Source organism: Dipodomys spectabilis, unplaced genomic scaffold (assembly GCF_019054845.1).
Source record: "Dipodomys spectabilis isolate Male_0828 unplaced genomic scaffold, ASM1905484v1 ptg000272l, whole genome shotgun sequence".
In the NCBI taxonomy this organism is placed as follows: domain Eukaryota; kingdom Metazoa; phylum Chordata; class Mammalia; order Rodentia; family Heteromyidae; genus Dipodomys; species Dipodomys spectabilis.
The window spans coordinates 407,606-431,726 of record NW_024870949.1 but is presented as its reverse complement, the minus strand read 5'-3'; the positions used below and the strand labels follow the sequence as shown (position 1 = coordinate 431,726).

Genomic DNA, 24,121 nt, shown 5'->3' with positions numbered 1-24,121 from the left:
TCTCCAATCTAGAGGAAACTCCCATCTCCCTCTTTTGGGATACTCAAAGCAAATCTACCTCCCACTGAACTAGCCTGGGAGGAGGATCACAAAACAATGGGTTAGGCAAAGCATTTTTCTGCCTGTTCAAACAAACTGACTTAAGAAACAATCAAGCCACAGGAAAACCAAACACCACAAGCAGACCAGAGACTCCACCAAGAGACTGGTAATGGACACGGGAGATACACAATCGTACCATTGCCCCCATCCCCCCACCAAAAAAAATCAAAGAACTCTTTTTTTTAATTTAATTTTATTTTTTATAGTGAGAATACAGTACAGAGGAGTTACAATTACATGGGCAAGATAACGAGTATATTTCTTATCAAGCATTGTTGCCTACTTGTTTCCCCTTCCCATCCCTTCCCATACTTCTCCCTTCCCTTCACCTATCCTCCCCTACCCCCCACCAAAGGTGTTAAGTTCGTTTTTCGACATAATGAATTGTACATCTCATTGTTGCAATCAAAGAACTCTTATTTGAACCTTTTTAAAAATTTTTAATTTTTAAAATTGTTTTCTATTAATTTTATTTTCCTCCCATAATTTTTATTTTAGGTGTATACGTGTGAGTGTGTGTGTGTGTGTGTGTGTGTGTGTGTGTGCATGTGTGTGTGTGTGTGTGTGTTTATCTCTTCTGAACTTTTGGTCTTTTTAAGTATTCTTTTCATTTTTTTCTGATTCGATACAGGATGATAGATAAGCATCTAGCTTTAGTTTTCTATGAGTGATTAACCAGTTTTGCCAGCATTTTCCTGAAGAGGCTGTCTTTCTTCCATTCTATTTTTTATCTCCTTTATCAAAGATTAGGTGCCTATTGGTCTGCAGGCTCATTTCTGGGTTTTCAATTCTATTCCATTGGTCCTGAGTTCTGTTCTTGTGCCAGTGCCAAGCTGTTTTGTTTGCTAATGCTTTGTAGTAGAGTTTGAAATTTGATATTGATATTACTCCAGCACTGTTTTTTCTGTTAAGGATTGTTTATGCTATTCATTGCCTTTTATCCTTCCATATGACTTTTTGGATTGCCTCTTCTATTTCCTTGAAGAATGAGATTGAAATATTGATTGGTATTTCATTGAATTTGTAGATAGCCTTGGGAAGTTTTGCCATTTTCACGATGTTAATTCTTCCAATCCAGGATCAAGGGAGTTTTTTCACTTTCTAAGTTCTGTTTTGATTTCCTTTTTCAGGTTTTTAAAGTTTTCATCATGGAGATCCTTTACTTCTTTGGTTAAGTTAATTCATTGCTATTCTATTTTTTGTGGGGTTATTAAGAATGGAGTTGCTTTTCTGATTTCAGCCACTCTTTTCTCATTGTTGGCGTACAGAAAAGCCATTGATTTTTGAGGGTTAATTTTATACCCTGATACATTGCCATAGTTTTGAATCAGCATGAGTAATTTGGGAGTGGAGTCCATGGGATTCTTTAAATACAAGATCATGTCATCTGCAAAGAGAGAGAGTTTTACTTCATCTTCCACTGTTTGGATCCCTTTTATGTTTTCATCTTTTCTTATTGCTGTAGCTAGGCATGCTAAAAGTAAATTGAAGAGAAGTGGAGATAGTGGACGTCCTTGTCTCGTTTCTGAGTTATGAGGAAATGTCTTTACTTTTTGACAATTTAGTATAATTCTGGCTGCAAGTTTGTCATATACAGCCTTTATTTTATTGAGGAATATTCCCTGGATTCCTAGTTTATGCAGAAACTTCATCATAAAATGGTGTTAATTAATTGATTTGCGTATATTGAACCAGCTTTGCTTCCCTGAACTGAATCTTGTTTGATCATGGTATGTAATTTTTTGGATGAATTGTTGAATTGTTTGGCGAAAATTTTGTTGAGAAGTTTGGCATCAATGTTCATCAAAGTAATGGGTGTGTAATTCTCTTTCTTTGATGAGTTCCTACCTGGTTTTGGCATGAGGGTTATGATGGCTTCATAGAACTAGTTTGGTAGTGAACTTTCTCTTTCAGTTTCATTGAAGAGTTGGAGGAGTATTGGTATGAGCTCTGCTTTGAAAACCTTGTAGAATTCTGCTGTAAATCAGTGTGGTTCTGGGCTTTTCTAAGAACAGAGGTCTCTTACTGCTTTTTCTATTTCAATGCTTGATATGGGCCTGTTGAGATGGTTTAACTCATTTGCTCCTTTTCAGTTGTTGCTGGTGTTGAGTAGAACCTGCTCACCCACTGTGTCTGGTGCCTTTGTCCTGGACCCCCTCTGTTGTATGTATGGCAGAGTGACTATGGCCGCCACCAAAGCTGCCTCAGCCATGGCTACAGTAACTGCTCAGATCTGTCTCCTTCCCTGGATTTTCCCTCTCTAGCCAAACTCTGTACTGTGATGGCACACAGTGTGATACTCTAGCCTAGTACTGTTCGCTGGAACACTAAAACTGCTTTCTGTGAGAGAGATTGTTTAGCCTCCAGGTTCTCCTCCACCATTCTCCTCCACTTCTCATAAACATTTTCTTATTACAAGATTATTCTAGATTAGCTATATTATGATTGATAATGACCAAGATTGACAGAAAGGTGAAGGAAAATTGTCTACACTTCCATGAGGTTCTGACTTGTGTTTCAAATGTTATAAAAGCTTTCCATGAGAAATCTAGCAGCTGCATTTCTATATAGTCTTTGCTTGCTTACAATTTCTGATAATGTTGCAATTGAAGTACTTCTCCTTAGAGTCCCATACCATTCAATGATGTTGTATTATATCTTTGTTACATCGTGAAGATAGCTCTTGGTGATTAAATTTGTGCTTTTCAAATTAGCTCTCGCAATTCCATCCACAAAATGCAGACAAAAATTATCTGAAATAAATTTGTATCTGTTGATAGTGAATACATTTTATTTTCCACTATAACATAGAATATAGTAAAAATTTTCACAGAAATTACAGTGCACTAGGTTGTGGGCAGATTCTAATGAAAATAATATACTGTGTTTATGTAGAGAATTTGAGCATCCAAAATTTTAGTATGCCTGTGGTCCTAAAACTAATACTTTACTTATATTGAGTGAAAAATACAACTTGCTATATGTACAGTTTTCCTAGTATGTTTTTAATATATATTTTATTGTAAAGATACTGTACAGAGGGGTTACAATTGCATAAGTAAGGTAATGAGTACATTTCTTATTGAGCATTGTTACCACCTCCTTTGTATTCCCCTACTATTCCTTACCGTCACACATCCACAACACCTCCGTCCACCTCCCTCTAATAGTATCTTGCAAATCTCATTGTTACAATGGGACAACCTGTATCCTTTCCTTGTGTCTTAAATGAAGAAATGCTGGCTTGTTTCATGCTGATTCTACTTGTGTAGACACACTTAAAAACACTTTCCAAATCCAAAATCACATAAATGAAATGCACATCATCTTTTGTCAGTTGATATAATTGTGTTCTACACATTTATTGACAGGTTACAAATTATTCTTAAATTTTAATACATAAAAAAACTTTCTTTTTTTCTTATTTTAGTGGCTAGGACATCAGCACGACCTCAGTCAGCATTTCTCACTTTAGACTTTTCATATGGGTTAGTTAAATTTTGACCTGTGCTCCCGTCTTCTGGGGAGTCACTCATCTGCTTAGTAATTGATGCTGGCTGTTGGAAAAGAGCCCAAAGAAGGATGCCATTTAAAGCCTTATAACTTTATTCTTAATAATCCTACTACTTTGGCTGCTGAGAGTGTCTACAAGAGCAAGCATTCCATGGGGAGCAGGGAGACACCATATGACCTATACTTATTTAGCTTTCCGAGTGACTTGCTATCACTTGTACTGGATTTTTTCAAGTCGAATCTCTCTAAACCTACCAGTTGTAAGAGATAAGAGGAGTGGTAAAAGAACTCTTAGAGACAAATATATCTTCAACACATTTGTTACCATGCATTCTGTCAAAGGCATATTCAACAACTAGTGAAACTTTTGTTGGCTATATCTATGTGTCTTTCTCCATTTGTGCATGTGTACATGTGTGTACATATGTATGTATTTGTGTGTATAGTAACATTCATGTGTACATATATGGGCCTATATATGCATATATGCATATGTAAATAAATATACATATATAAATATATGTGCATATAAATATATATCAGGTGTTCAGTGATTTAATCTACAGTTCTCAGCACATTGTGCTTATCACAAAGTGTACATCATAAACTGCTCTTAAGGATCTGTGCTATATGAGGGATATCCTTTGTACTTACTTCCCCCATTACTTTGTTTTTCATCCCTGTGAACAACTTCAGCCTACTTTCCATAGGATAGCTTTGTTTTTGTTACTTACTGATAATAAAAGTAAAAGGTTGCTTGTAAAGAAAAAGAACTTTTAGGTCCCAAGATAAAAGTATCTTATCAGTCTCAATGATTCATATGAGATAAAATTTATAATAGTACTTAAAGTGAAAAGGAATTCCTAGATCTGTTGTTTTGCCATTTAGAGTGGCAAAGAATAATTTCACGTCACTGTTATAACTCTTAAAGAATGCAAGGGTAAGGGATGGTCCCTATCCCCACAAAACCAGTGGATCCTGAAGGGTAATAGTAGACCAGCAGAAAATCTAAGTAGCAGACATAGAGCATGAAAGAGAAAGAGCAGAAATGAGAGAATGCAAGAGAGGGAAAAATATCATAATACTTAAAGTGCGTAACAGATAAACGAGTTGTATGAGAATATTCATACTGCTATATTGAGACTCTACATGTACATTTGAAGGTAGTTGATGTATGATAACTCATCAACATAAAATATAAAGTGATTTTGATAAAAAATAAAAATGACTCAGAAGAAATTATAAATGCAAAGACAGTCTTCACAGAAGCAAACTCTCAGAAATATTTCTTGACTTTGAAAAGGATAAATTGGCTGCAGTTAGTATAAATTTAGAAGTATGACAATTCACAAAAATATAAAAATATGTTTACATATTTCATTAGATAACCCAAAGGAGAAAGCAAATATTGTTCACATGATTTTTTAAATCACAGTTTCTCAGGTGATGGGAAGGTGGCTCAGTGGTAGAGTGCTTGACTTGCATGAATGAGGTCCTGAATTTCATTCCTTAGCACGACATAAGCAGAAAAAATGAAAGTGGTGCTGTGGCTCAAGTGGTAACACTAGCCGTGAGCTGAAGAACTGAGGGACAGTACCCAAGACCCAGAGTTCAAGCCCCACAACCAACAGAAACAAAGCAAAAAAACAAAAACAAAACAAAACACAGTTTCTCAATTTTGTGGCCTCAATTCTGTAATACCACTACTTCAGCCTAGGGTTAAGATTTTAGGTGTGGACATTTATCAACACTACTGATTCAGACTCTACTTGATAAAAATTTTAATCAATATTTTGTTTTTAGTTTTGCTCTTTGTAAATTCACATGCACCTATGAAAAATGGTGTGGCCATCCCAATAATATTCTCAAAGTACCTCTTAATGACGACTCACAAAATGTTTTATTATATTACAAGGAAAAATGCTATGAAGAAAAAAATAATTAAATATTAATGATTATTAAAATAAAAAACAAAATAATTACCAGGGTTTTCAGTATTTGAAGTGTACATAGTAGATTTTACTATTTTCTTATATTCCTGTACATGTAAAACTGGATAAAGCTATGAGTAGCCTTTAAATTTACCCACTAAGATTACTATTTATAGTTCATCTCATCATTTATATGTGGCTTATATAATTATTTGTTCATCATTAACATAAAACGTAAGGGAGCCCTAAAGATTTAACAGAAACTGTGTACTTTAAATCTTAACTCTTCACTCTGCTTCTTTAAACAGTCTTTGCAACTTCTCATTAGTAACTTTCTATAAACTCTGAAATGTACATACTTACTAGTACATGCTACTAGAAATATTATATACTTTATCAAAAAATTTTATGACCTGCTAAACAGTCTTAATTTTATCATATATAGGCAAATCTCAAAAATAAACATATTTAAATCATTAAAACTTTTAACAAACCTTAACATTTGCTGCAATGATCACTATGACAGGTGCCTTGTGTAGAATAATTGAATTCCTCTTCCTACACATCTCATGAACAACAAATACCTGGAATTATTTTGTTTTTGCCATGTCAATCTTGACTTTACTCTTAAATGTGTGCTAATGTAAGAAATAAATGGTTCAAAATTTCACAATTCTTTTGAACTTACTTTTTGTTGAATTGTCTAGTTTAAGAAAATCAATTACACTTTATATATACAATAATGTTCTGTGCTCAATTTGGCTGCACATACACTAAAATTGGAACATACAGAGAAGATTAACATGGTCCCTGCAAAAGGATGACACGCAAATTAATGAATCGTTCCATACTTTTACAACAACAGATGCTGGAAGGGATGTGGCCAGAAGGGAAGCCTACTGCATTCTTGGTGGGAGTGTAAACATGTTCATCCACTTTGGAAAGAGTTTGCAGGTTCCTCAAAAGACTCCACATAGAGCTCCCGTATTACACAGCAATCGCACTTTTGGGCATTCCCCTAAATGATCAGAAACAAGTCCATACTAAAACTACCACCACAACAATGTTTATTGTAGCATTATTTGCCATAGCTAAGATACGAAACCAACTCCGATGCCCCTCAGTAGAAGTATGATCAAGAAAACATTCTGTGTGTGTGTGTGTGTGTGTGTGTGTGTGTGTGTGTGTGTGTGTGTGTGTGTATGAGAATGTACACTTACACAACCACTTTGGAAATCAGTCTGGTGAGTCCTCAGAAATCTAAATATTGACCTTCCTTATGGCCCATTCATACCACTTCTAGGCATCTATTCTGAACAACAGGTACTAATATTCAAGGACACATGCACCTCCATGCTTATTGCAGCACTGTTCACAATAGTCAGGATATGAAAAAAAACTATATGTACCAAAAGAGATGAGTAGATCCAAAAACTGTGGTAACTATACACAATGGAATATATTCCATCCATTAGAAAGGACAAAATAATGGCATTATTAAGGAAATCAATCAAGCTACAGGAAATTATGTTGAGTGAGGTAAGCCAAAAGCAAAGAGACGAACGGCACATGGTCTCCATGATAAGTGGATGTTAAATCCAAAATGTAAGGTGATATGAAAAAATTAATAACACTTAAGAAACCAAGAAATTCCACTCATCTGGTCGAATCACTACTAAATAACCCCATTTTGCTGATCATATGTGCACACTGAAGGGAAACCAGAGGACGACACAAGACTAGAGAGAATCAGGGAAAAACATACAATAGTGGGATCCATCAGCTGCACTGGACATTGACCAAAATAAACTAAGCAACTCCATGTCACTGAAGGGAGGGAGGGAACAAGTGGGAAAGAGGGAATAGCTGACGCTATACAAAACAAAAAATATACATATTTCAAAACAAAAGAAGTATATATATATATATAAGAAATAACTCTATTGCAAAGCTCATAGAACTCATAAATGTTGTAGAATATGATAGACAATTTGCTCCATCAAAGTTAGAATGTGTTTGTGACTTTAACTAAGCATCACTATCCCACAATATTGTGAAATTTGGGAACTTATGTAACCATGTAATCACAATAAAAACATTTGAAAAAATGATGTAGGTGGAAAACTAAGTTGCTCTAAAAAACATAAAAGGAAAATGTTCTGTGTGTATATGTGTGTACAAACACACACTCACATATATACTATATATATATATATATATATATATACATATATATGTCTATATATTAATTCTTTGCCTCCATCAGAAAGAATGACATCGCCCAATTTGTTAGGAAATGGAAAGTCTTGGAAAAAATTATATTAACTGATGTAAGCCAAGTCCAAAGAAACATAGGTCCCATGGTATCCCTTATTTGCAATAACTAGTATATGTCTGGGATAAGCAGAAATGTTGAAAAACTTTGTGTATATGACTAAATAAGTTGATGTTAAGCTAAGTGACCCCCAAGATAGAGACACAAATTTTTTTCTTTCTTGCTGTTGTTTCTCACATATTTATAATGTACAACGTGATTTTTTTTGTTTTTTATACGTTCCTCCCCAACAGTATAACCGTCGTTTTCACTTTATTTGATGTTGGTGCACCTGCATCTTGTATATACACTTCTCTAATTTGGAGAGGGAAAGGGAAAAAAACAACATGCTTAAATAGGAATACAGTTTGACCCATTGTATAACAATAGATGCACAAGACATTATTTTGAAAAACGAACTTTACAATTTAGGCTGGGGACATTGGGTGGGGCTTGGGGTTGTGAGGAGTGTACTTGTGGAGGTGGAAGGGAAGGAATGGTGGGGGAAAAACAAAGGAGGAGGTAACAAAGCTTGACAGGAAATGTACTTATTACTTTGCTCATGTTACTGTAACCCCTTTGTACAGTATTTTTACGAAAATGTATAAAAATGTTTTGAGATGGAAGAGTTTATTTTGCCTATTTTACCCATATATTATCATTAACAAAGAAATTAATGCAAAACACTGATATGAAGATATTTTGAAAAAGTGAGTGTGTGTGAATTCCTGTGTGTTAGCATGCTCAGAGTTTGAAATCAGGGCCTCAAGATCTCGCTACGTCTTGCTCTCTAGATTGGTGAGCTACTATATAATCTACATCTCCATTCCTGGCACTTTGCTAGTTCATTAAAATTTTTGAAAATAATCTCATGAATTTGTTTTGCCCTGATTGGCTTCCAAATGTTATCCACAGATGTTAGCCTCTTTAGTAGGTATCTCGAGTAGTTAGGATTACAGGTGTGACAAACCAGCACAAGGCTTTCAGAATAATTTTAAAAGTAGAAGAAAATTTACTTCACAGAGGCCTGTTTTATCATCTCCTAGTTTTAAAGCATTTTGGAGTGATTATATGTGAATTTTTTCATTCTTGAATTCTTAAAATACAGTAAATGATGATATTTAAAAGATTTAGTACTTTGTAAAACAGATACTGGAACTATGGGACAGAAGAAATTTGCCTCTCTTTGGACCATAATTTATAAGCTTAGCTCTGTGCATAATAACCCAATGTCACAAACACAGTCTGTGTTGAAGACAAAATGTAACAGAAAACAATCACCATGGAAAATAATTGCTATGCTATTATTTCTTGGACAATATGAATATTGAATTGAGAGTACCAGAGAATGGAGAGAATTTATTTACCTTTTGTGTATTGCTGAAAGACTTTTGGAAATTTGACTCATTTCCTTCCTCACTGTGTGTCTTGGGCCATGTTCTTAGTGCCTTTAATTACAATTTTTCCAAACGCTAAAATGGTAATAACATTAGCATTATAGCAAATATTATCTTAAGAATTAAGGGTCCTTAGGATGATGAACTCTTTTCTCATTCTTGTAGAGGCATTATCAGATGAGAGGAACTGCATTTTTGTTTGCTTACTTTCATTTATTCTTCAGTTTGAAATCTGAACTACTTAAAACCAAAAGAAACCAAAATTAGACAGGCAGGCTTTGGAAAGAGCAATCAATGTAAAATAAAAGAAATACATATAGCTATGTAAAAGGCCTAACTAAATTGTTATATAGTTTCAAGCATAAACAGAAAATGATTTAAGCAATATCAAGTTATTCAAAATGTTAGGAGTTGCTTAATTTTTTCCTTTTTACTACCTTGAATTAATTATTTTTGTATAGAGAGATTAAAAATGAGATTAACAAGATACTTGATTAAAAATGGACAAAAGTTTGAATAGACATGTTTTCCATAAACCCCTCTATATCACCAGTGGGTTTACACAGTTGTGTTTAATATAACTTCTGTGCTGGCTTAATGCATTGTGAGCAGAAGTCATTAGAGAAATGTAATTCAAAATTACTATGATACTACTTTATAACTATTATAACTCTTATCAAAAAAAATCAAAGGAACCAGGTGTGGTGGTAAAGGTTCGTAATTCCAAGCATTTAGGAGGTTGGATTTCAGTCTTAAGCCAGTCTGGGGTACTGAAGATAGTAAAAATTTGCCCTTTGTTACCTTTTAAATAAAAGGTAATAATGTTGGTGAGAGTGTGAGGAAAAGGAAATTTTCTACACTCTTGGTCAAAATACAGGTTAGTATTCTCCTTGTAGAAAGTAGTATGAAGTTTTTTAAAGAAATCATAGTTGAAATACCATCTGACCCACCAATCATGTGATTATTTCTCTCCGGGTAACTCGTAATATATCTGTAGTTCATTGTTATTCACATTATTCACAAAAACAGCCAAGATATAACTCGAAGTTCAGTGTTCAACTACACTAATAAAGCAACTCTGGTACATGCACAGATATCTTTTTCTGTTTCATCCTTAAAAAAACAAGAGACTTCTCCCATTAGCCACAACTTACGATGACCTGAAAGATGGATTCGAAATGAAGAAAAATGTTATGTTCTGATCTTTGTAAACACACACACACACACACACACACACACACACACACACACAATCCTCAAACATTAAGACAGATTTTTTTTAAAAAAGTAAAGCAAAGTGGAACTTCTGGGGCATTTAGTTCAAAATGCATAAGATACTAGATATACATTATGACCAGGTATAGAGTTGTAGTGTACAACATGAGGATACAGGGGACAACATTGGCCTTACATAGGAATGAAGCTAAGTAAGGAGGAGTTGTTCTTCCTAGTAGTGGTTACTCTTTTATTTGTTCTTCCTTCAATAATGGATGATATGAATGTAATTCTTTAAGTATACCTGCCTATTTTCAGAAATAATAACAAACAATATAGCAATAATGTTGCACACTCAACATAGAACAAAATGTCAAATTAAAATACATGAGATTATCCTTGATGTAAACTAATTAATACAAATAAGGGAAACCATGGGACCTATGTTTCTTTAAGTCTGGCTTACTTCACTTAATATGATTTTTTCAAAGATCTTCCATTTCCTTACAAATGAGGTGGTCACATTCTTTGTGATGGAAGAATATTTTTCCACGTGTGTTTATCTGTAAGTGTGTACGTGTGTATGTGTGTGTGTGTCATTTTTGGTAAGTATTACTGTGATACATAGTAGTATCTTTACTGTGGCCTTGTTTGTGATCACCTGGTTATATGCCCAGAAGTGGGATTACTGGGTAATAGGGGAGCGTTATTGTGTACATCAAGGATAATCTTATTAGATGAGCAGAATAGCTCAATAGCTATGTACATATGATCGTATAAGGTGATTCCAAGTTAAATGAACTCCAAGACATGTTCTTTGTTATTGTTGTTCTTAATGTACTATGTGATTTCTTTTTATCCTTTTGTGTTTTCCCCACCTATGATTAATCCCCTGTAGTCACTGTATTGGATTTTGATACCCTGGGTATTTTAAATATGTTGATCTGAACTAGGGAAGGGAAAGGAAAAAAAAAACTAAATGGTGAGACAAAGGACAAAGGGGGAACCTATGCAACAGTAGTACTCAAAAGAAAATATTTTGTAAGTAAACTTGGGGAGGGCATTGGGAGTGAAGAGGGAGAAAAATAGGGGTAATTTAGAAAAGAAATAAATTAATTACCTTACTTATGTAACTATATCCTATCTGTATATTACCTTGACAATAAAATTTAAATAAAAATAAAATAAAATATATGAGAGCAGCAATACAGGAGATGGGAGTGGGGGAAATACTGTAGTATCATAGAGCAGAACAGCTGTGGAACGCAGTAATTTTACATTAACATAGCAAGTAATAAACTAGCATACAGATTTTCAGCTTCATGTCAAACATTAAAAAGGGAAAACAAAATGCACAATCAGCATACCAATAGAGATAAAATAGAAAACTAAACAATTAAGATGAAGCGATGACTTGGACCAAGAATAACAAATGACACAATTAGGAAACAAATAACAAGCTGCTGGGCTGGGAAGGTGGCTCAGTGGTAGAGTGCTTGCCTTGCATGCCTGAGGCCCTGGGTTCGATTCCTCAACACCACATAAGCAAAAAGAAAAAAGCCAGAAGTAGTACTGTGTCTCAAGTGGTAGAGCACTAGCCTTGAGCTGAAATGATGAGGCACAGCACCCAGGCCCAGAGTTCAGGCCGCACGATCGGACCCAAAAAAGAAAAAAATAACAAGCTGCTAAGTTTAAAAATGATCACCCTTAATTCTATTGACTTGCTTACATCACAATTTGTTAGAAGTATAATTCAAATCACAGTTTAATAGTATGTCATTTTAATAATAGTTTACTTATTATTGATTTCTTAATATTGAATGTTTAATATATAATTTTCATTTCAGCAGCTATAGAAAAGAAGAAAGTGAAAATAGTTTTAATAATATATTTAATGAATTGTAAAATTGAGAAGCATTAGAATTTAAACAAATAACATATCATTATTGCTTCATTTCTGTGAGTTAATGTAATAATTCAAAGTGTATTCTACACTTAGCACTCATCTTAACATCAAATAATAAATTATTGCACATGACTATTGGTATTAGTTGGAAGGGTTCATCACTGTGGTAAAAGTCACACCACATAGTACACGAGGGTATGACCCCTCTCATATAGCTTAAATTGAGGAAATTTGATTTCTACATGCATGTTAAATTCTTGTCTAGGTGACATCTATAAAATTATTTACAATTATATACATGAGGACTATTTCAGATAATACTTAAAAGTCAAATTCATTAATTAAATTTTTATTATTTCATACCAAATAAATATTTACAGAGAGACTGAATTTTTGAGTAGATGATGGTGTATGTGTGCCAGAATATACGTGTTAAGGCTTATTTTATATTCATGACATTGTTTCTAGAGTTGGATTTATTTGTCCATTACAGGTTAAGTGTATTATATTGGATATATGAAAGTAAAGTGAATGTTTAGTCCATTAATACTTTGTGTAATCCCAATATAAATTATCCATCTGTTTGAAGTAATGAAAATAACAACAGATAAAAGCAAGATAAATCAGTTTGTAGTAGACAAGTATTTACACCGTTATTTTGAAAGTTGGTCCTGTTTTACACTACAGAATATTCTTGGGAATATGTGCTCCAGGCTGGCCACAACTGAAGAATATTATGGTTTGATCTATAATAAGAGAAGGAAGGAAGGGGAAGCTTCCTTCTAAAAGTCTGATCCCAGGAATGTGATCTACTTTATGGTGCCTAATTGGAAATGAACATTTTTCACAGTCAACCTTGAAAAGCCATTTTGATAGACGACTTCTGTAAGTGGTTACAAAGCATTATTGATGGCTTTGCAAGGATGCCTGATTGCCTCATTTTGAGACAATTAAGAGGAATTTAGTCAGTTGTTCTTTGTATCTTTAGGAGAAAAACCCATTGACTCTAGGCCAGGGGATCACAGGGGCCCAGAGAAACTACTATCTTGAATAGTAATCCTTCACATCTAAAACAACACACACACACACACACACACACACACACACACACACATACACTCCATTAAGCACAGCCAGGCAGGGTTGCTATCACAGCCTAGATGAAATCAGGCAAAAAACAGAAGCTGAGAGTCATTTAGCTGATAACTAATATATTTTTTATGAGGTAGACTCAAATGAGACTCCAAAGAGAGGATCAGAAAGACTGATCAGAGAGACTAAAATTGGTCACACAAAGATTGGAAAGTATAATTCCTTGTAGAACAAATAAATCATAGAAAGCGTGTGTATGTAAGAACAAGACAGAAGACCAAATTCTAGAAATGCACATTTTCTTAGAATTCAGCTTAATCAATTATCAGTGCAAATCTTTGAATTCTTAAATATTTGACCACATGTGGGAGAGGTTGAAAAGAAAGAAAATTTCATCACTCTATTAGGAATTCCAATATCACCTTAGGAAGTAATCAAGCACAGATTTGTAATAAAAAGAGAAAACAATTATTCCAATTGAGGGTTTCATTTCTTTTGAAGTAAAAGTTCTTAAATTAGCTGCTAGCAATTATCATACAATTGATCCAGTCCCCCAGATGAGTTGATAATTGACTGCAGTATTCCCACATGAAGGAAAAGAGAAAATTTACAAATGTCTGATGAAATGAGGTGAAGATGAAGTGTTCTAATAGTAATATCTGAGGTTTAGACACTGGTGAAAAGGTGGATTTTCTTTTCTAAAAAGCCCCCATTTTTACCTGGTGCAGTTGCTCACAGCTGTAATCCTAGCTACTTAAGAAACTGAGATCTGAGGACTACGGTTCAAAGCCAGCGTGGGCAAGAAAGACCCTGAGACTCTTATTTCCATTTAACCACCAGAAAACCAGAAGTGGCACTGTCGCTCAAGGTGGTAGAGCACTCAGCTTGAGTTGAAGAGTTCAGGGACAGTGCCCAAGCCCAGACTTCAAGCCCCTCAAACAACAACAACCAAAAATCTCCCCTTTATGGACTACCTTCATCTCTTCCTAAGATTCAACAAAGGAGCCATTTATCACCCATTACATTTAAGTCCTAATCTAGCTACTGCAAATAGATTGATTTGGTATCTTATATAAAACGGTTCATATTTGCGGAAACAAATACCAGGAGTGGTAACTTTTTTCCAGTCCTTGAACTCTGGGCCTGAGCCCTGAACATGGTTATGCTGGTAGCTTTCATGTGAGCTTGTTTGTTATTTATTGGATTCCTGCCCATGAGGGAAATTACTGGGTCTTAAGGGAGATCTATATTTACTCTTTTCAGTAAACTCCGTACTGCATTCCACAGTGGTTGAACATGTTTAATTTCCCACCAACAGTGTAATGGAGTTCCCAATTGGCTACATCCATGCCAGCATTTGCTATTGTTAGTTTTCTTAGTAATGGCCATTCTAACGGACAAGGTAGAATCTGTCTTGTTTACTTATAGATTTTTATGCATCTTCTAGCTACAACAAACGAATGAATCCATGAAACCTATATTGCTCTGATTCTGCATTCCTTTCTCTTTTCTCTTAATATAATTTTCCCAAACCTTTCATTTTTCTTACCACTGGTGAAAAGTAATCTTTCTGATGGGTGAATATAATTCCATTTTGTGAATGTGTGTGTGTGTGTGTGTGTGTGTGTGTGTGTGTGTGTGTGTGTGTGTGTGTAAGATGACTATAGGCCAATGAATTCATTTCTAAGCATGCTGTTTCATCTGTAATTTTGTAATTCCATATTATAGTTGCATTGCTTTCTCTTCTACAGTGAAGAATATTGTTGGGATTTTGATGAGTATTGCATTGCCAATTGTTTAGGGGAAGTATTGCAGTTTTCAAAATGTTAATTCTTCCAACCAGAAATACTGAACGACTTTCTATTTCCTTGAATCTCCTTCAATTTCCCTTTTTATATTTTTTAAGTTTTCACATACAGGTCCTTCACAATTTTAGTTCAAGAATAATTCCTAGTTTTGTTGTTGTTGTTTTGTTTTGTTTAGATTTGATTTGATTTTGAGGCTAGTTCATATGAGGTTGTTTTTGGATTTCAGCGTGGATCTTCCCATTGTTGGTAACAGAAAAACTACTGATTCTTGTAGTTCTTATATCCTGCGACAGTGCTGAAGGTTAGCATCACCTTTACTAACTTTAGGGAGGAATCTACAGGGTCCTTTAAATATAGGGTCATTTCATCTGTAAAAAGGGATAGTTTTACTTCTATCCTATTTTGATCTGCTTTATGTTTTTCTCTTGTCTATTGCTCTTGCAAGAAAGTCCACTACAATATTGAAGAGTAGTAGAGAGTGGACATCCTTTTCTCATTCCTCATGTTAATGTCTTCATGCTTCCACCCTTAGGTAAATGCTAATTATCTCTGTCATATACATACTCAGTTTAATATTGAGGAATGTTCCATGCATTCCTAGGTTCTTAGACCTTTCAATCATAATGGGGTATTAGAGCTTGTTAAAAGCTATTTCTACATCTCTATTGACTATCATGTGTTTCTTGTCCAGGTTCTGCTGATGGTTTGTATTATGTTTATTGACAAGAATATTGAATCAAATCGTATCCAAGATGAATCCTATTTGATCATACCATATGATTTTTTGTTAGTTGCTGAAATTGATTAGTGAGAATTTTATTAAGAAGTTCTGCATTAATGCTTATCAAAGAGTTTGGTTCATAGTTCTCTTTCTGTGGTGAGTCCCTATGTGATTTGAGGAGGAGTCTAATTCTAGCTTCTTAGAATGTGTTTGATAATGTGTCTCTCATAGATACTAGATGGACGCATCTTGGTTTTTGATACTACTATCTAATCTATGTCTTCTTTTTGGAAATTTAAGTCCATTGATATTGAGAGTTCAGACAGAAATATCTGATAAGTTCTGTTATGTTATACACCTGTTGTTAGGAGCTGTGCCTCATCTACTCTTAACATATTTACCTTGTTCTCTGGTAGGGAGCATTTTATATAACCAGTTCCTCTTCTTCTTGATCTCCTCTATGTAGGATATATTTGATTATATTTTATCCTGATAATTTGATGGAAATTCGTTGTTTCAAGTTTTCTTTGTCATGAAATATGTTTATATATCCTTTAAATGTAAAGAAGAGTTTGGCTTGGGACTGTATTCATGATGCTAGTTGTTTACCTTTAATGTTTGTCATATATAATGCCAGGCTTTCCTTTTTACCATATCAGCTAAGAAATCTGTATTTATTCTGACTGTATATCCTTTACAAATAATCAATCTTTTCTCTATGGCATCTTTAAGAATCCTTTCCTCGATTTTTAATAATCCTCTAATGGATTATGATGTCATGGTGGATTGTTCAGTTCTAGAATTCTCTTTGGTTTCTACAGGCTTCTCTTCTCTGAATGAGCCTATCTCATGTTTGGCATGTTCTCTGCTAGAATTCTGCAATATGCTTCCCATCCATTTAGTTTCTTGCTCTTCTCCTTCTTGATACATATCTCCCCGAAATATGATCTTCTAACTGAGTCTTGAAGTTCTGGCAAGATCATTTCTTATTTCTTGGATTTGTTCTAAATGATTATTTCCTCTTTCCTATTATATCTATTCTGTCTTTGACCCTGAGATTATCTTCTATGTCATCAATTTGCTGTGGAGACGTTCTACTTTGTTTCTGATTTCCCTGTCTTCTAATTGGTTATTTTTAGGGGTTATTAATTTTCAGAAGTGGCAGTTTGGTTATTCTCTTTCACTAATATACTCCCTCTATTTCCTTTTTGTTACTCCTTCCTCGTAAAATCTTGTTTTTTACATAAAATTATATCTTTATATATGCACATATAAACTCATTTGGAGGATTTAAGGTAAACTGTAACTTAATTAAAGATGTACAGAGGATTATCAGGATGAACAAAAACGAGTATTTTTTGTTAACTTCTGAATTGAACTATCATTATTATTATGGTTAGGGTTAGGATACCGGACAGAATTAGAATTAGGGTTAGAGAAATAGCAAATTTAGGTTCAACACAGGATGACCTATTGCAACAATAATACTCACAGCACATTGTACTGAAAATGAACTTTACAGCTTGGGGAGAGAAGAGTGATGGAGATGGGAGAGGGAAGGGATAGTTGGACAACAACAAAGAAGGGAGTAACAATGGTCAACAAGAAGTGTACTCATTACCTAACACATTTAACTGTAATCCTTCTGTCAGCCTCATTACCTACTCAGGAAGCTGATTTCTGAGGACCGCAGTTCAAAGCCAGCCCAGGCAGGAAAGTCTGTGAGAATTTTATCTCCAATTAACTACCAGGAAACCAGAAAGTGGTGCTGTGGCTCAAGTGGTACAAGCGCACACCTTGAGCTAACGAACTCAGGGATTGTGCCCAGGCCCAGAGTTCAAGCCCCACGACCGACAAAAAAAAAAAAAGAAAGAAGTGCGTTAAATATTAAGTAAAGCTGAACTTTTTTAGGTTCTAGGAATTCAGGAAAATCTGGGATATTGGAAGTACAGTGTATTTCGTAATATCAGGATTTGAGATCAATTGGTATAATTATTCCTCTTATGGAACAAGATAGGTTCAGAGATAAGAGTGAGAAAATCTGTAGGGTTTAGGAAAACCTGCAATTTATTTCGAGGATTACAGTGAAATTTCAATTAGGATTGCACAAAATGAGCATTTTTCATAAATTTTAGAATTGGGATACGATTAGTGACAAGGATATGGTTAGGATTCCAGCCATAGTTAGGGTTAGAGTGAAGGAGAAAAAAAAATGAGGGTCAAATTGAAGGTAAATTTTAATATAAGCCTGGTAAGAATTAGAATGAATGTGAGCTAGAGTATTGCTATTAATATTAGAATCTACTTGCAATATTCAATATACCAGTTAAGATTAATTTAGAGTTAGAAAATGACTAAGATATTGGAAAAAAATTGAAACCTATGTTTGGAAGGCTTATTTGAATCAAGTTAGGATGAATGAAAGCTAGTGTAACACTAACTAGTTAGTGTTAGTATTAACATATAATTTGGATTAAAATCAGGGTCAGTATTTTGTTCTGATTATGATCAGTGTTATGAATAGGAAAGTTTTACTATAAAATTGAGTTTTCACTAAAAAGTAGAAGCAAAAATGTGAGAGTGAATAATAACTAGAGCATTAACATTATATTTATTTCTCAGTGACCATTCTTGTAATGATTAATGAGGGTTTTCCAGCCAGGTATAGGTTGAGAGTTAGCGTTAAGTAAAGGACTAGATGATATGTAAATCTGAAATTGTTTTAGGATACAGTGGTTCAGGAAAAGGTAGGACTAATGGAAACTACAGTATTTTTCCTGGTAAGAGAATGTGAGGACAAGTAATATAATGGTTCATGTTAGGGAACAAGATCACTTCAGAAGTAGAGTCAGGAAATTTGTTGGAATTAGGGAAAATTGAAACTCATTTCCAGAGTGCAAACTGGAATATTCATTACAATTAATAAAAAAAACTAGAGTATTTTTAATGTTAATTTTAGACTATCAGTAGGTTGAAAATTAGGTTTCAGTTCCAGGTGGGCTTACTGTTAGCATTAGGGAAATGGAAAATTTAGGGTCAAACTGAAAGTAAATCTGTGACTAACAAGTCAAGATCGAATTAGGATGAATAGGAAATAGGAAACTGCTAATAATATTAGGATTAGGGTATGATTAGTGTGAGGATTAGCATGAACGTTGTGTTAGAAAAATGGCACGATGTTGAGTAAAACTAGAAACTATTTTAAGAAAGATGAGTTGAATCAAGGACAGGATGTATAAATTTAATGTACTTTTGTGGCTTTTAGAATCCAAAGGCAATTGGTTCTAGGGTTAGGGTTACTTTTCTAATTAATGAACTAATGAATTAAAGGCACAATTCTTTTTTTTTTTAATGCGTATAAGGTTTATTATCCTTATTAATTTAGTATTATACATATAACACTTCATTTATTACATTATATCACCTAGATTATATTTGCATATAGATTATTTTTTTTAATTTTATTTTATTTGTGACCATACTGTACAGAGGGGTTACAATTACATGGGCAGGATAATGCATACATTTCTTACCAAGCATTGCAGCCTCCTCCTTTGTTTACCCTTCACCTCCCTTCCCAGCCTCCCCTCTACCCCCACCCAATCCTTCCCCCTCTCCCCCCCACCGACATTGTAAAGCTCGTTTTTGACATGACAATTTGTACTTCTCATTGTTGCAACAGGTCCACCTGAATCCTTAAACGACTTGTTTTTCCCCATCTCCTCCACAAGTTATACTGACATCAAATATATTGAAAATGGGGGTTATACTGTTGGGGAGGGACATACAAAGCAACAAAGAAATAATCTTATAAATGCGTTAGAAACACATGCATGAAAGAAAAAAAAAACATTAAAATACCTATCTAAGGGTTCATTTTCCTAACATCACATTATCTGTCTTTTTCAGCTTGACTCATACATATACTGGATATTCTTACAAACCAAGACAGTCACAATTTGCGGAAAAAAACAATTTTCTACATGAAAATGTGTCCTAAAATATTTTCCAACCAGGATTAAATAATAGTGAACAGGGTGTCATTCATTAAAATTAGGTAAGTTGATGATAAAACTTTCAAAAATATCCAAACACATAAATTGGAACTCAGATATGTTATTGGGAAAACAAATACTTGCTCTTGCTGGGAAATTTTATGTGTGTGTGTGTGTGTGTGTGTGTGTGTGTGTGTGTGTGTGTGTCTGTGTGTGTCTGTGTGTGTGTGTGCACCCACCACAGGTCTTCAAATGAGGCCTGGGACCTGTCATTAGCTTATTCTATGGAAGTATGGCACTAAACCACATAGCCACAGGCTTTCTTCTGGCTTTTTAGTAGTTATTTTGAGATACATATCTCATGGATTCTCCTGTCTGGACTTAATCTTCTGATCTCCAGAAATCCTTGGGTTAGTGTTACTGTGGGTGCTACCACAAAGTGACAGTTCATTAAACTGGGAGCAATATGGAAGTACTCATGCAATATATGTAGTAACCAGTTCATTAATGTGGGAGTAACAGGATCACATTAGATTGCCTTCAAACACATTATTTCTGATGAGTTTAACTGAAGGCCAAATCATAATCCAAACCTATTAGCCACACTGTATGAAGTAGCACATATTCATGGTGTAGAATACGTACAATGAATTAAATCCTGAATCAAAAGACTTTGATGGGTTTGCACCAAAGAATTAGAGTGTCATTGAAATGAAGTCAAGACTGGAGACCTGTAGTGAGCAGGAGAGCATCTGCTTAGTGTGTGTCCAACCCCCAGGACCATAAAAAAGTAGAAGAGAAAGTGCAAGAGAAAGAGGAAAGGAAAGGAGGAGGAAGTGGTAAGAGAGAAGGAAGGGCATAACAGGAGGGAGAAGAGGATCAGACAGGGAGAAAGTAGAGGTAGGAGAGAAGGAAGAGGGAAACAGGACCCTGGAGAAGAGGAGCAGGAAAGGAGGCAGGAAGGGGAAAATAAATGCAATATAACACCAAGAGTTGTTGGAAAACATTTTGCATAAGCGATCTGCATATGCATGGCAGGATTATTTTCTAATCAGAGAGACAGCTAGCACAGTGACAATATGGGTGATACCTGCTGCTCAGTCATTTTATTCTCTTTCTTCAGTGAGGAGTTCAGAAGAAATGCTGAGTTCGGTGTTTTACAGATATACTTCAGGAATTCTTTTTCATGATTCAAACAAGGGAAAGAACTAAATGCAACTTGCCTTAATTAAAAAAGAATTAGAAGCTATATTTATTTGTATTACTATGCATGAAGAAATCCTGAAGATTTCTGGTTAATTCAGAGGGCCCCATGAAAAATATTGGACAAGAGGAAAGCAAAACTGTTTTCAAAGTATAATAGGTTATCATTGATGAAAAGTTTTACTGGACATTTTTCGTTTTTCTTTTTGTTTTGTTTTTGTTTCTGTTTTTACCAGTTGTTCATTGCTCCAAGGCTGTGCCCTGGAGCCCTTTCCAAGTCACCACGTGAAACTCCATTTCTGTAGTCCCTGTGGGTGTGGGTGCCTCCTCAGGTCACCCGTTGAGATGTGTGGCCAACTCCTTTACGGTGGATGTGCAGTGAGTGGATGTGTGTGCATGCTCCCCAACATTGCCAGATGAGCCCCGCCCACCCTTCCCACCTAACTTCCCAGTCTCAGTTGCTCCATTTCACCCAGGAGCTGGCAGCCATGGGTCTGTAGTTGTGGCCACTGCTGCCCTCTCCTCCTCCAGCTGTGCTGGTACTGGTCTTCTGTGCTCCTGAGTGCGTGGCCCATCCTACGGAGACTCTGTTCTGGGGTCACTGCCTGCCCCCATGAGTGCAGGGTGGGGGACACCATGTTTGTACACTGCACAGTCCATGGGTAAAGGAAGGCTGGGCATGAAGTCTGCCCCCTTGGAGCCAGGCAGCCCAACCTTGGTTCACCTCATCAGTTTTTAAAGGAGTATGGGTACTGGAGCCATGTGTTGGCCCCTCTGCCAACTGGCTTGTGACAGCTTCAGCAGCTCAACAACCTGGAGCCCCTTCAGCATCTCTGTGGACCTCCATTTTCTGGTCCTTGTGGAATCGGTACAGGGCCAACCGTACATATGCCAATCAGTGCCAGAGAAGCCTGGACTTGCAGCACACCAGCTGCAGCACCGGGGGAATGAATCCCCACTTGCTTTGCTGTGTAGCCTCCTCTGTCGCCCTTCTGGCCCACATGGGCCCAGCTCTGGGTGCCATTCTAGGGATACTCCATTTGGAGGCAATGGGCTCACACCCTACCCTTGTTGTTCTCCAAAGCAGGAGAAAGGGCTTGGCCTTGGAAATGTAGGCTGCACTGATGGTAGCCAGGACGTGGCATCTGCCCTGCCTTCCCTCCTGGCTTTGGCACTTGAATCTGGGTTGCTTGGTTTGGTCACTAATGGAACCTTGTTGGCTACAGCCCACCGCAAAGGTCCTGCACCTGCTGCAGCAGCAATGCGGTGTCCTGGACCCCCTTAGGGTCACCACATGGACCTCTGATGTGTCTACTTGGGCGGGGTGTGCGTTTCATCTCAGGACTCCCATTAGGAAGTGCCACTCCCCTTCGTGGTACTGCAAGCAAGAGGTGCCACATATAATTTCTACTTTCTAACATTTTCCTTCACTGAGATAAACAGAACTTAGAGATTTAAATAAGTTTTATAAAAACAAAATATATAACGTATATCACTTCAACGTTTTAAACCATTATAATATTTTTTATCCAGTAGGAATTCTGTCTGTAATTACTTATTTTACATTTGAACGTAACTAATGTAATGTATTTTGTGTGTATTTTACTATTGTAGTTTAATTTCATTTGCACTACTTACAAACAATTTTTTTTCAAATTCTGAGATTTAATCAAGTGTTTATGGATAAGAGTTTTGTTGTACTTTTATTTCAGTTTTCCATTATGGCCTTATGAATACAAACAATAAAATCTATTCTTGCTATTATAAAGTTCAATGATTATGGACTATAGACTCAAGGATATAGCACTACATATCATACAGTAATGTGTATCACTTTGTTTAATACTGATCCATAAAATAATTAATAATTCAGGTGGCAGCCACTTCATCTGGCATGCTGGTCTGTCTGGTGAAGTAGGATCCTAGTGGCAGCCTGCCCATATCGGGCCATTGCAGGCACCTCCCCTGGGACTGTGGGACTGCTGTTCAGCTAGGGCAGCAACACGGCAGCTGCTGTGTGAATGACAGTGTCACTGACTCACATCTAACACATGCCTGCCCCGTGGACTTGGGCCCTGAGGATCAGCCCCTGGGAGCCACAAACACCGCGGGGCAGGGGGCACCTACCTAGGAAGGTATGCAGACCAAACAGAAGCCACTCTGCAGATTGGCTGGTACAATATTTATTCTTCTTAGAGCAGGAGACAATTCTGCTCTGCTGTGGGGAGAAAACAAGGAAGACAGTCACAGGTGGGTGAAGCCATCTTTTTGTACTCAAGCTGGCAAGGAAACTTTCCTCCATGCCCTCTCCAGCAGGCTCAGGAAGCCCTTCCATGCTTCTTGTCCATGAAGTAGCAGCCAGGGACACTCATGTCTGGTACTCCTGGCTGCCCTTTTGGGTTTGTTTGTTAATTTATACAGACAGCCCCTCCCTCAGACAGCAGAGTTATTCTGGGTTTGGTAAAACGTTCTGCATCTGATCATTCCCAATGTTTGGTTTTCATTGTTTCTTGTAAATGCTTTGTGAAATTTGCGTTTTAGGTGTTGATGTGTGAGAGAAGGAGCCAGATTATGAACATAGTTTCCTACCAGTCTTTCATTTAAAAAAGAAAACAGATTCTCTATAAAAATGTCTATCAGGAACTAAATTTGAGAGGGGGGAAAAAGGCTGCTTTCTCATAAGATCAAAATATGCTAGTTTTATATGCATATTTTATGCACACAAAATACAATTAACACATTATTTAGGAACAATTGTCCAGAGCTAAGAGTTAAGTGTCTGGGAGCTAGAGGCAGGGTGTTTGTGAGCTTTATCCAAAGGGAGGGAAGAAAGTTAAAATTCATAAATGGCTTTGTAGAATCAAGGTGGCAATACAAAATGAGGGTCACAATAAACTTCTTTGCTAATCGGGGTCTTTTATTGT

The 24,121-nt window shown here is 35.9% G+C and overlaps 1 non-coding gene across 1 annotated transcript; it reads left to right on the top strand.

Annotated features, from left to right (window-relative positions):
* Positions 1-6,295: 6,295 nt before the first annotated feature.
* LOC122126028 lies at positions 6,296-6,401 on the top strand. The gene has a single exon (XR_006150846.1). It is a non-coding gene; the product is annotated as a U6 spliceosomal RNA (small nuclear RNA).
* The last annotated feature ends 17,720 nt before the right edge of the window (positions 6,402-24,121 follow it).